The 12,711-nt window shown below is 39.9% G+C and overlaps 1 protein-coding gene across 5 annotated transcripts in view; it reads right to left on the bottom strand.

Annotated features, from left to right (window-relative positions):
- SERGEF (secretion regulating guanine nucleotide exchange factor) overlaps positions 1–12,711 on the bottom strand; it is a 157,597-nt gene that overhangs the window by 92,893 nt on the left and 51,993 nt on the right. The gene's annotated exons all lie outside the window — the stretch shown is intronic.

Here is a 12,711-nt window from a genome sequence, read left to right as displayed (position 1 = left end):
ATAATGGATTCATGCCCCAAAAGATTTCTGAAAAACACTCCCTTTTAGTATGGACCTTTCCCAATAGAAAAACAACTATCTGTCTGTCCTTCCTACTCTTAGGTCTCAAGTAAATATCAAGAACAAAACAAAATGAAAGGTATTCCTTCCTGCACAAACCAAATATAATCAAAAAAATTATGCCTAAGGATAAAATATGCATTTGTTTTTTTCTATTCAAATAATGCCCCCTGATTTAGATCTCTTACAGTCATGACAGAGCAAACAGTACGCTGAAAGACATAAAAGGGGGTATTTTGAGCCAAAGTAATTAAGCTCCACAGGGACAAAGGCAGGCAGCAGGGGAAACAGAAGAACTTTAAAATAATCTTTTTTTGATTCCTTTCACCATTCCCTCTTCACTTGAGAAATTCTTACAACCACTCTTTTGGGATTTTTGTTCTTCCCTTCTTCCATGTTTGTCATTCAATCTATGTGGTTTCCACTTTTTGGGTAATTTTGGCAGGTCCCACTGGTTGCTTAGAGATGCTTTGTTTTTTATTGCTCCTTTTCAGTCCATACTGTAATTTCATTCTGAATATCACCACCAGCAAGACTAGATTTGCAAGTGAAGCAAGATATGCTCAGAAAAGCCTTTTTAAACAACCTCGCCAAGGTCTACAGAGCAGCACGCTACGTGCCTTTTTCTCTCCTGCATCTGACAAGTGTCTGAAAGATTCCTTCGCACCATTTAACACCGTCTCACACGAAACAGCAAGCATGTCTCTAGCACTCTATCTCACAGGACAGGAGGGTTTTGAGCTCTAAAGGTAAAACAATGTTTTTGCAGACATCTTTGTGCAGAGAAAGAAAAAGTAAAATGGGCATTGCTAAAACTGCCCAGGAAAACAAGTGAGTGTATGGGGGAGAGAAGGGAGAATAAAAGGAGCAGCAGCATCTCTAGCTCCCAGACAAGCCCACTATCATAACCACATCCTCAGCCAGTCTCCTCTTCATGTTTTGTAAGACAGTGCCATGCCGTGGACACTCTGCTCCCCTGCTACTGCACTCTGCAGTCTCTGCAGGTACAGTAAGCCTGTTTCCTGACCCACTTTCCTCACCAATCTCTATTTAGCTCTACGCTAGTGATGCTCCTGGCATGACAATCAGATACTGCAGCCTGCAGTGCAGTTCGTTACAACACATTCGCAAGCTCCTAGTAAATTCAGTGGAAAAGTACTGTATCAACGAAGCCTAATTAAACTGAAGTCATTTTCATAAACTTACGTCAAATGCAACAACAACAAAAAAAGTGTTGTGGTTTTTTAAAAATCAGATATTTAAAAGATGGCTTCTTATTTTAAATCTACCAAATCTGCTAGGCATAAAGTAAATCCAAAAGATCTTTTCTACTCAGGGCCTGCAAAAGGAGAAAGCTATTAGAGCTAGCACCTTTTCTCAGGATTATCTAATCAATCTCACAACTTGCACCACTTAAAACCTGCCACAATTCCTCCCACTGTCATTTATTCCTTACTAAAGGAGGACTCCACACCTTAATGTCCAGCAAGACTGTAAACTTAATCTCACTATAGCTAATAAAATTACCTTCTTACATGGACTAGAACTAACCTCCCCCTTCAGACACAGCCACCTGCAATTCACTTCAGATTTTACTTGCACATACACATGTGAGGGTAAAATTTGGTTTGGGACATTCACCATTATAACAGACAGCTGGGACTGTTCTGGCTCTGAAGTTGAGATCTAATATGTGGATATCTCTGAGCCCAAGTAATTGAAGGTTGATCATATTCCATTTATTAGAAAAGAAGAAAAAAACCCACACAACAAAAAACCCAGCAACAACAACAACAACAACAAAACCCCAGTCATTTCTCTTCCTTTATAGGGAAATACTGTAACAAATGGCCACAACCTGGGCCTCAGTTAAAAAACCCAATTGCCAAGCTCATAGGTCATATGGTAGTAATTCACCATATGGTGAACCTATACTTCCTTTGTGGGCACTTAAGGTAACTGTAGAGTTCTGTAGTGAGCACAGCCAATGCAGGCGCACCATATGCACATGAAGTGTGTTGCTAATATTTTGCATGTAGAAAACACTGTGATACAAAATATGTAAGGGTCTTACCAACTCTCTCTTTGGCAAGACACTGTTTCTATTCAGTGGAATGTTTTTGTATTTGCAAAACTCAGGTCCTTATCAAAAACAAGTTTTGAGAGTTTATTCAGAATCACTACACCAAAACATTTAAAACTATTCATCTTATATTAGAAACACCGAATTTGAAACATTCTAAAAACAGCACAAACTTGTGTTTAGCATTGATGATACATAAAAGAAACACAGCAGTGGAAAATTAAATACGGCAATATCAAATGGTTCATAAAAGACACACTGGGGCAACAAATGTCTTTCAGGCGTGGATCACAGAGAATATTGTGTAAGGGAAGGAGCACAAGCAACAGTTCTTCACAAAGGAGTCCCAGCATACACTGCAGACAACCACAGATTCAAGCCTTTGCAGGAGTTTATTCACGTGCAATATGGCCAGTTTTGCTGGGGAACGAGAACTATTACTAAAAAGTTCTTGTAGCTTGGCACATGCTGCACAAACTGACAGTTTTTTGCACTTTCACTATCATAATCACCCTAATTTACTGGATTAACTAAAGATTCCCAAAAATGGACCCCAAAGTGCTTATGTAAAATCTCTGCAACAAGTCATCTGATTATGCATTAAGCGGGGAGACACCAGCCAACAGCAAGAGAAAACAAAATTAAACATCCATCAGAATGTGCAATTCATCCAAATTTCATACCACAGGCACCTCCAAATATATGAGTCATTATAATAATGTACAAGGTAATTATATTTCATCACTCATTACCTTGACCCAAGGAGGACCTCTCATCTTCAGATGGAAGATGCAATCCAGACTTGCATTTTTATGACTAAGGAACTCTGCAAGAAGCACAGCTTACATAAAGCAGCACCCTTAGACTAGCAGCTGTGTGGAGAGAAGAAACTCAACATTGTAAACATACTATAGACTTTACCTTTTATCCATCAGTGACCTATACCACCAGCAACAATAAGCAGCCTGTCTCTTAGACTAGAATCCTCAGCCTTGGGCTAGATAACATACTCTTCACTCACACCAAGTATTTCACATTTAAACCAGAGACAAGCAGACAGAATTCAAACAGGACTCCTTAGGAAGGACACAGGTAGGACAGATCTACCACAACTCACAGGGACCTAGCGAAGAAGGTATTTAGGAGGTACATAGCTTCTTTGTTGCTACCTGTGGACAAACCTCCATAACAAAACTAAGAGGTTATTTTGCTGCCTTACTCTTTATTAAAGAGATAACAGTATCATGCTCAGGGCAGTCCCAGGGCAGAGTCTGGCAAAGCAGAGATCCTCTTGACAATTTTTCCCCCAGGATTAAATTTCACATCTCATTCAATTTTGGCTTACTGAGCCATAGACCACAAAACTACACCTAGACCTTTGCAAGTCACTTCTCTAACCTCATGTCTACTCAATTCAAGCGAAGAATACTTAGTGAGGCCTGGGGGTTTAGGAAAAGCAAATTAATTACTATACAGGATCAGCCCGCTCCAGTGACAGGTGTTTCATAAACACATAACAGAAACTCTCACTGGTAAGTTACAGAATAAACTACAAATCCTATTTTTAGGGTCCATAAAAGTTTATATCGTTTCAAGACACTATAGACTTTTGCATACTTTGTCTATGTGAACTTGGAAATTCTCAATATTAGCATCCAAACATTCATTGAACCCTGCTATGATGTCTTTCCTTCTCAACAGCAATTGTTATTGTTGGCTTTGGTTTTGTTTTTTAATCAAACAAAAGCTCTCGAGGAATCCAAGGCTCTCATCTGAATTGTTACTCCTTGAACATCTGTTAAAAAAAAGTTCTGTCAGTCAAAGTAGAACAGATTCTGGTTTACAGAGAAAACTATGTAACTAATAGATACCTGACAAATCAAGCAAGCACTTAGGGGTGTATAATCTAAGATGCAATCATTAAATTGCTTCTTAGTCCCAGAGTATGGAGTCAGAGGAGGAGAAAACCCACAAAAAGACACATTGGTTTCAATGGTTACTTTCAATGTTACTGTGTTTAGTAGGCTGACTCCTGGTTGATTTGCAAATCCACACATGCCCATGGGAGTGGGATCTCAGATCATTTAGCATCATGGCAGATTTCCAGTTCTTGGCAGGAAGATTGTTTTTCTCCATGAATCAGCAACTGTCCATCACACTACAATCTGTGAAGTGAAAAACCCACCTCATCAGCATAAACTATATGCATATACGTGTGTATACATCAGAGAGAACCTTTTGGTCTCGCTCTATATAGCCCACGCGAGAGGATTGCCATTTGGACAGACAGGCACGTATATGCTCCTTAAAGCCAACCACAGAACAGAGTGACTTCTCTAGCCTTCTGCAGCCACACAATACTTTGACAATGGCAGTACATTACTTGCATTGTAAGATTTTTAAATGTCACGGTAAAGGACAAAACATCAACCCATCCTATTTACTGCTTTCTCCCCGTTAACAGGCAACTCCTGGTACACTGTGGTCAACTGCAGAACAACTGCCTGTTTGCCTGCTGCTGAAGAGCAAGCTACAGCTGCCTTTTCAGATAATGCTTACCAGCAAATGCATGCTAAACACTCATCAGCAAGGAAAACAAGAAGCAAATAAGTTACATTTGAAACATCTTCCTGAAACGTGCTCCGGAATTTTAACATTTCTCTATAATACATATAATACTTCTAAACACGATAGCAAATGAGATGAATGCTGCCCTACTAAAATGGCACTTATTCTCGGAAATACTCTGACAAGCAAATCATGCACTTCGGAAATATATTACAGAAAAGAGTGTATTAATAATTCCTCATTTTATTCTTTCTGTCTCTCCCTGATACACAAGAGATTGCAGTATTCTTACTGTATGGCATCACTGTGCTAATATTAAATAACAACAGATTTGCTGGCTCAAAATTACCACTTTTTAAAGGAGGCAGGGAGACAACTACTATGATCAGAAATTCACTGGTAAAATTCATGACTCAGCCTGCTCCCCCCTCCCCGATAACTGACAATGTAAACTGCTAGCAAAATTATAACCCAGTCCACTGGATGAAGTAGTTCAGCAGAGTGCCCGGCTCTTCACTGTTTCCTCTGTTTGAATTATATGTCCACAGCATTACAAAATTTACCCAAACCATATCTCTTTCCCAGAACATAATCATAAAAACTACACCTCATGGATATAGATTCATGATTTGAAGCTATATATAAATTCACTCAGTAAACTGGTGCTGTTTCTCACAGCATTAATTTGCACGTGGACTGAAGATCATTGAATACAGAACAGCCAAGTTATCAAACTGCAGCAATAACGTTGAAAGGGAAGCATTTTATTAAAAATGCAAAAATGTATTTTATTATTATTAGTTGTATAAGGGTGATCTATGTTTACACAGCTCAGAGCTGGATTTAAAACCAATTTTAACAGCCAACTGTTTCAACTTGCATGTAAACAAACATACTGCATTTCTTCATTAGCTGGAATTTGCTGCAGTCTGTCAGCCATCTGTACTGTCTTGCATTCTGTTCTCTATTCAAAGCACCACTATCAAATGTTGGTGATATAGTATTGCTCTCTTTGGAGACATCATGACTACACTATAAATAGTTTAGAGGCATAAAACACTATTTCTAACAGTTGTCTTAATATCTTCTTTCTCAGAATGCATTAGGTTGTTCTGTTTCTCATCCAATTTTGGTTCTCCAGAGCTTTTTGTGGATATGAGGAGGAGAGATTTTATTTTGGTGCTCTGAGAGGTGCAGAGCAAAAGCTGCAGCCCAAGCACAACTTTATTCAGCTTCTGCACCCTCCAAATCTTGGTTGCAGAGGCCAAACCCCCACCCCCACCCCGGAGCAGAACCCTGCAAACGTCTGCACTGCAGTCACAGGGGTGACTGTGTAGCGCAGGATAGCAAGGCTGCTGTCAAACCACCTGGTTTGGGTGCTGGCCACAGCCACAGAGCAGGCCTGCGCAAAGAGGCACAGACTGACCCCCACACACCGAGATCACACGCCAGCCCAGCGCAGCCTGGAAGCTTGTGCTGCGTTACTGTAGCTCCGTACTGGAGCTCAGGAGCCCTCAGAGCCTCGCAGAGACCTGGCTCCGCTCCAGCTAGCTCCGACGTCAGCACATCCCTCACTCGATTAGCACGGACCTCAGCACAAACTGATCTGTGCTGCTTCTCCCCATCCTTTTCCTAGGATAACAGCACACAGACATACCCCAGACCAGCCTCACAGTCCCCCGAGCTTTGCATGCCAGAGGCCTTCCTGATGGCAGCACTGACCTCTGTACCCCAGAGCCTGGGGCTCTCAGGGGTCCCCCCTCCAGCCTGCAGTTAAACTCAGGGCTTTTGGGGATGCTCAAAACTGCTCCAGCTCTCTCAATTCAAAGCGGACTGCAGCACGGCTGAGGATGTCACCCAGACAGTCTAGCTACCAATTTGAGCAGTATGCACTAGTCTCAAACTTCAGAGGATAGGCGATAGCATCTTTAGAAGTACACAGCTCAAAAATCCAAGTCCTTAATAAGGGGTTCTGTAGCTTGCCGAGTCATCCTCTCTTAGCAAGTGATGAGAACTGACAGTGAGACAGGAAAGTTCACACACGCCTTAAATTCCTCTTTTCTTTCTTCTCGGGACAGCGGAGCACTAGAATGATACTTGTATAACCGATACCACTTGACAAGCGATGCAACACAAACCACAAAAACTCACTCAATACCCATGTTAGTTTTCCAAACCAAAAGCTGCCTATCAAATACACATTTTTAGTTCACCCAGCGGATGTGTTTATAACTTTTCAGGGAGGACATGATGCTCTGCCTTCAAGTTGACTCCCAGCCTCATAGCATATTTCTGATTTCAGAACTGCACTGCTATAAACCTGCCTTCCCATAACAGAACAAATTTGCTGCCCTCCAGGATCAGACTCACAGCATATTTGTGCAAGAGAACAGAACCATCCCTGGTCAGGGTGTCAGAATTCTGAACGCTGACTTTGGGTGTAAAATCACTTACGAAGAAGTGACGGTGTCTTATCCTTAGAGCTTCATTTCAGTTTTGTTTCTCAGTTTCTGGTTGAGGACAGAATGGTGAAAAGCTGTCTAATTTTATTACCTGTCAGCCATATATAAAGGTGAGCAGAACTCACTGACAATCAAACTGTAAGAGTGAAAGCTTGCCATCTAGGACTCCCTACCAGAAACTTAGCGTGCAACTCCGCAGAAAATTTCTGCGGGTTTCTAAAGACATTTCCCTCTGGAGGAGTTTGGGGTTTGTTTTTTTTACAGCCATAGCATCTAATAAAGCTGCCACTGGAAAACTTTTCCTTTTCCCAGCTTGTGACTCCTTTTCTAGAACAGCAGCAACTAAAATGCCGACACCCTTATGCCCAGATAATTTTCAGCAGAATTGTTTGTGCATGAAACAAGCCAAGCTGCAGATGCGAAAGCAAGCTGCCAGAGAGGCTCCCAACCACAGCATGCTCCTACAGAGCTGCAGTACTACTGTTACAAGGAAAATTAACTCAGATGTGCAAGCTTTTAGGGGGACAGATACAAAACAGTCCTTTCAACAATTTTTTCCCCCTCCTTCTACAGCTACCCTTACCAAGCAGTAGGTTCAAAGAAGGGCCAGGAGGATAACTGAGTACAGGTCTGTTCAGTGCTATGACTGAAAGAACGAAAAAGTGCAATACCATTGTCAAAATTTTCCCACTATTTTGGCACATCATATCTCAAAACAAGCCTGATCTAAATATTTCAAGCATTTTTAACTCAAGAGCCTTCAAAACATCTAATGCACAGGTTATTTATCATAAATTGAGGTGCTTATTTTTGGACTTCCTCTTGGAACAGGAAAGAATGACTGTTTTATCAGCACCAGAAGTTTATAAATCCTGCCAAACTTATCAATATTATGTATTTCAAAGGTACCTTACATATACTGCAGAGATATCAACAACTCTCTGCAAATTTCATTCAGCATTAGAAAGACATGCATACTTTGAACTCAATGTGAAATTAGATCATGTTGGTAGCCACCAAGAATTACCGTCTCTACATGAATAATTATTGGTTTTAAAGCTTTTAGGTAACTAGTGTGATTTCTAAAATACTTTTTACATACTAAAAAATTTGGGGTTTTTTTTAGTGTTTCTCCTTTGCCCATCCCACAGTTCTTACACACATAATGATATTACTAACTACAAGTATCAACCCGCTCGAGCTCCAGCAGCTACAGAGAACTCTGGAAAAGTTACGAACCTGTAAGAGACAGCCTTTGTAGTGCTAGATTTTACATATGAAAAGATAGCAATTTTGCACATTCTTACTTGTCCCAAACTGGTGTATTGCTGTTATACAGAAATTCAGATAAATAATTATCATGGAGAATTACATGTCCGATGCATCCATAAAAGTCCTTTCACACTATTTTTGCCTTTTAACAATCTCAAACTTTTTCAAACACTTCAAACAATCTCACTCCTCTGTGGCACCCTTTCACTGCCTTCAGATTTCCGGCTGCATGTGTAGGATGTATCACTTCAGGGCTTAGAGCTGTTCAGATTTCTAACTGGCTTCAGAGCATGCAACACCAGCAGTCACCATCTGTGCTACCAGCACTGAAAGAATCAACAACGAGGACTTCCCACACCTGGAAGTGATGCTGACCTTACTACATCAGTCTTCAATAAAGCTGTCTCCCTAGTCAGAACCACAGGACGGTATCCTCACCAACAGTGAGCCCACCTCAAGACTGACACTTACTCTACACACACACAGTAGTTAGACCCTCCCTCTACCTACCCATGTTTCAACCAAAACACTACCCAGTTTTTTTTAAAGCCTTCTATATACACTCAAACATGAAAATACTTCTCCTAAAATTTTACCACTGTTACGATACCTACAAACAGGGGGGGGAAAAAGGAGGCAATAATGCACACCTCATGTAGAATGCAAACCATGCTAAACGGCAATGGTGTTGTTTCCTTCCCATGCCCTGCCTGCAAGCATCTCTATATGCTTCGCCTGTAGACCCTAACAAATAGTATTTTTGTTTGCATCTGTGCCCTGTCAAGTGTAAGAAGATCGTATTCTAGGCCTCCCAAGCCACCGGGAGAACACAAACTAAAGACAACTTATTTTAAATTGCTACAGACTAGAAACGCCAAGAAAATGAGATTCTTCTATTCAACACCAATAATCTGCATCATTAATCAGACTTGGCTTCCTTGAGCTTTATTTTGTAACCTTCCACAGCACAAATTCTATTCCAGTCACTTTCATACCACCGCTCACACAAAGTACCCAAGTGCCCCCACAAAAGTGCTTTACCTGCCATAAGAAAAAACTATCAAGTGCACTTCCATTTCTTATCCTCTTCTGCAGGTGGAAATTAAATATTCAGAAATAAAAGTAAATATCAACTATACATGATGAGCTCTTCAAACTCCACTGATTTCATCATGCCAAAACTAGACCCACAAGCAACATCGTTTATAACAGCAGCAGCATTGCTGCTTTTAGAAAGAACGGGAAAGGCTCCTTGTAGCTGGTCCTGCAGATTTCAAAGAAAAGTAAAATCTTTGACTATACCCTGGTTTTCCACAAAATTGATTGCGAGGCCTTAATTCAAACCCAAAACAGAAAGTCCAGGCATAATTAGAAAATAAATAAATGAAAAACAAAAGCCTTATTTCTAGCACAGTTATCTTTGGATCAAGCTGACTTAACATGTCAAGAGTAACTGAGGTGAAAAAATCAGCTTTGTGTTTACAGGTTCACATGTACCACTCTGAGAAAGAATAAAAATAAAGGGAACTTCTTCAACAAGCAAAGATGCTTACAAAAACCTGCAGACAGCATATGTGATTCTAGATGATAATACTGTATCTTAGAAAAAACGCTAAAATAAAAATTATTCTTATGCATCAGGACAGTCTTTTCCGAGAAGCATTTTAGCAATTACAAAGTCATATCTGTGTCACCTCTAAGCAACTCTGTCTCCTTTCAGTTTTCTGTTGACCCTTGCAGAAGAACACAACGTTGCAGACATCGGATTTTTTAATTTTCTGAAGAGCAGCGTCTCTGCTTTTAGTGAACTAATGTCAATAGCATAACTGTCACACAGAGTGTACATCTATTACTACTCAAAAGAAAACAGAGGACAGTGAGAAGGGCACAGCATTAAAATTATTCTTATAAATTCAGAGCAAAACTGCCAGCATAAACCAATATGACCAAAGTGCAATTTATCCTAGAAAATTGCACATAACTAGAGAAACAGCAGAACAAACCCTGAAAATCAAACTGTCATTTTTAGCATCCAGATCAAGGGCTCTGATCTTCAATGTATGGAGAGTTAAACTGCAGAGCTGCTTCTGAACACATTTACTACTCGGCGAACTTTGGAGCATGAAGAAAACAAGAACAAAGAGGAGAGGACAGCTAATTTTAGTGCTTCTGGGCTAAAACAATGTAACAACAAAGAACCGCTGAACCATGAAGCAGTTTTTTCCAAGTTGCTATTTCAGTTACAGTCTTCCTCTCCACAAGCCAGTACTGGAAAGAAGATGCCAGCTTCTACCCTATTGGAGTAGTGCAAGCACTCTGTTTTATCCAGAGGGGCACACCGAGAGCTCTAAACTACTTACGCAATGCTTCTATACATTTTGCTATACCCAAAACATGTATTCTAGCTGACAGGAAAAAAACAGCATGATTTCTTTAATCTCCTTCTCTCTCCTTGGTTGCCTTCCTAGTAAGAAGCACCGCTTCGGCAAACTGAACTTGATTTGAGCCTTGCCCAGTGCATTTTAACAAGTAACTTGAAAACTCATCCCTCTGACAGCTTGTTATATCACAGCACTGGGCTGAAGCTTCAGAATTCTGAATTTTGAGCATGTGTGGAAACAGTTCTGAGGGCAGAAACAAGATTATAGGATCACAGAATAATTCAGGTTTGATAGGACCTCAGGAGGTTTCTAGTCTAACCTCCTGCTTACAGCTAGATCAGCTGAGACTTGACCAGATTGCTTGGGCTTTATCCAGACGAGTCTCTTCAGTTTTGTAAGAACAGAAATGGTACAACCTCCCTGGGCAGCCTGTCCACTGCTTGATTGCCTCACAGTGAAAAATGTTTTCCTTACATGAAATCTGCACCTTGCATTATAATTTGTGTCCTTTGTTTCTCGTCCTCCTGCCCAATTCCATCTTCTTGATGAAACTCCTTGTAAGTACTGGAAGGTTGCTGCCATGTGCCCTTGAAATCTTCTGTTCTCCATGCTGAATAAGCCTAATAAGATCTTAATTATGAGGTTTTAATTCCAGTAAACAGTAAACAAGGTACTGAGACAGTTACCACCTCAGGAAAAAAAAAAACCAACAATAAAAAAAACTTTCAGCTCTTAAAACAAATATGTTGTCTCCAAAGAAACCACAATCATGTGATCAGAAGTGGACTTTTGAATTCTGATTTTTCTGAGGTAAGTTTGCTTTTCTGTAAGTATTTACGCAGAACAACCCATCTTACATTTCAACATCATCGGCACCACTCAAGGGCAGAACACATCTACAATTTAAGGAGGAATGGTTCATTTTGGTCACTGTTTCAAAATAAAGCCAATTCAAACAGACAAGAAGGCTAAGACAGAAGTTTCTCTCCTGAGTGGCAAATTAATACATTTGAGCAGCCAAACAGAAAATGCTATGCTGCCTTCATACACAGCAGCTACAGCAACATTAAAATATTCTGGGTTAGGTTCATAATACTGCTGTTCAAGTTCACTCTTCTCTAAGGAACTATGTGCTATTACTCTGCAAACCTTCACAAGAACAAATTACACTTTCCAAGCATTAAAGACACATTAACATGACATAGGTCATGGGAAATTCAAACTTCAAATACTTACTGAATCAAATAGATCAGAGACCAAACCAGTATTAGAACAAAGAGGGTTACATTAACTAAAATACAGCTCTCTGAAATGATTAAGTAATTTTTCAGTCACTATGATAACACATATTCCAGTGGCTTCGTGAAAGAGTCATTTAGACATAATTTCACTTTTAGTCATTTATTGGAATGCATAGCTTTCTGGCCCAATTCCAGAAGATTTCTCAAATCCAATACAAAAAAAAAAACATGTTAGCCCGAGCAGCTGTTAATAACTCACACCATACCACGTGAACTGTAAGCTGCAACAAGACATACACATAGCAATACAGCAGCACATCTTAAAACTGTCTTCATTTTTTGTGTTCAACTACATAAAGACAGACAACAAACGTTTACTTCTCTCACCATTTCACTGACCATGTTACTAGACAATTGACTTATTCCTTAGAGACAAAGCCAATACGCTTATTCTTGCTTGTAAATGTTTAATTGCTTAAAAACATTTGCATTGAGTTAGAATTTGTTACACAATCATCTTCAGCTTTTCCTTACTTCTCAAATCAATAGACCTAATCAAACATACTCTGCATAGCTAAACATAAAACTAGGTGTTTCTGAAATGACACCTAGAATATTATTATCCAAAAACATTTCACAAACTC

This window comes from Falco rusticolus, chromosome 10 (assembly GCF_015220075.1).
Source record: "Falco rusticolus isolate bFalRus1 chromosome 10, bFalRus1.pri, whole genome shotgun sequence".
NCBI classification, from domain to species: domain Eukaryota; kingdom Metazoa; phylum Chordata; class Aves; order Falconiformes; family Falconidae; genus Falco; species Falco rusticolus.
Note: the sequence above shows the minus strand (reverse complement) of the source record. Positions and strands in the feature narration are given on the sequence as shown.